The sequence below is a fragment of the Mastigoproctus giganteus genome, chromosome 13 (genome assembly GCF_048544385.1).
Source record: "Mastigoproctus giganteus isolate SK-2022 chromosome 13, ASM4854438v1, whole genome shotgun sequence".
In the NCBI taxonomy this organism is placed as follows: Eukaryota; Metazoa; Arthropoda; class Arachnida; order Uropygi; family Thelyphonidae; genus Mastigoproctus; species Mastigoproctus giganteus.
In genome coordinates, this window is record NC_143587.1 from 107,692,134 (window position 1) to 107,693,921 (window position 1,788).

The window sequence follows — 1,788 nt, forward strand, 5'->3', positions numbered from 1 at the left end:
TTATTCTATAAAAAATATTATTCTTTTAAATATTATTTAAAAGAATAATAATAAAATAGCATTGATTCATAATAGAATCATAGAATTGTTCTTCTGAGAGAAAAACAAAAAAAAAAAAAAAAGGACGTCATTCTTCTCATAAAATTCTTTGGACTGACCTTTATCAATTTTTATGGTCATGAGATCGTGAACTTTGCGAAGGTTGGAACGAGGGGTGGAAGAGAGGGGAGGGGGTAGGTACCAAGTTCGTACTAATGAGGCCCATAAAATGGTTTGCACCTTCCTTTCATTAGTACGTTTCAGTTTGACATCACTGCTCTAAATGGAAATGATAGGATGGTTAAGACTTCATATAAGGTAAGGTTAAAAGAAAATATGAAACTGTACTGGTTTCTACCTTTTGAGAAAAATACACATTGAGCGAAATTAAAAAAAAAAAAAAAAAAACTACTGTTTCCGCCCGGGATCGAACCGGGGACCTTGCGCGTGTGAGGCGCACGTGATAACCACTACACCACGGAAACTCGCTAGTGGCAATGTCTTATTCCCGCTACATCTACAGATCGCCAATCTCAACTTGATTTCTGTCTCGTTTTGTGCACGTGCATGTATAACCTTCCCTCTATTCAATTATAAGACCGTCGTACCGTAATTTCACGTGAGAAACTATCGGATAGAAAAAATTCGGATGAATGTCAATAAAGTGTCACGTGCTCGTGATTACCTTTCTTTAATTCATTTATGTATAAACTTTTGTAATTTGAAGCGAGATTTCGGTTTTTTTTTAAACTGTACACAGAATGTGTGCAGTTATAAAAAAGAGATTCTTTATTTATTATTATTTATTTTTTTTTTTTCAGCTGGATTGCGAAGGTCTGAAAATTCCTTAAAATGTTTCTGACTGCTGTGCAGGTCCCCGAATTCTTTAAAAATACCCGAGACAGCTGATACGGGTTTTAGAATTCTTTAAAAAATATTTCAGACAGTTTACAGGTCTACAAATTATAGAAATAGACGTTAGCCCGAGTTAAAATAATTTTATTTGAAATTTCAGCAAAGAAGTCAAAAGAATGCGATAATGAAGTCTGAAAACAAATTAGAAACAGATATAGCAGTGTAAGCCTGTTTCGTGTAAGAATTGTGCTGAGAAATATTCGTTAATGATGGATTTTAGAGAAAACCCCCGATGACCTAATAATTATGGATTTTAGTAAAATTTTCTTAGGTTATGGGACCTAAGAAATTTCCCCTTGCAGGGCTGCAAGACCTTTTGGCTCGCAGTTCAAATCTCTATGCTGAAAACTATACTGGATTTCTTCCAGCTATTTTTAAATTTAAATTTATATAGTGTAGTCGCACTATGAGGTACTTTATACTATTTTAGATGCATCATGGGTAAAATAGGCTCCGGTTTACACCTTTGGTGATATAACAACTATTTGTGATATTACTTCTATGGGATGACACGCTCCAAACAGCTTAAGAGCTCAAGAAGAGCTGAAGGTCCATAATCATTAACCGCGTCCCACCTTCACAACTGGTTGATTTGATTAAATTTGAAAGATTTGTTATTGTATTTATAGTTCGATACCTTCTAATAGTGAGGAACTCCTGTGGTTGTTAAAACCGTTGTGCAATAGTTCTCAGTCCTTGCAAGAGTTGACGGTCTCTGTGGTGGTGGTACCAAACCTCCTTTGTTTCGGGCCAAAATATGTAAACAAGAGTAAAAGAGAGGGAAGGTGTGCAGAATCATCCATGTACAAGCCAAAGGCGGCTGAAATCTACTGC

At 35.6% G+C, this 1,788-nt stretch overlaps 1 non-coding gene across 1 annotated transcript; it reads right to left on the reverse strand.

Moving 5' to 3' along the window:
- Positions 1 to 451: 451 nt before the first annotated feature.
- Positions 452 to 524, reverse strand: TRNAV-CAC (transfer RNA valine (anticodon CAC)). Its single transcript has one exon. It is a non-coding gene; the product is annotated as a tRNA-Val (tRNA).
- Positions 525 to 1,788: the final 1,264 nt, after the last annotated feature.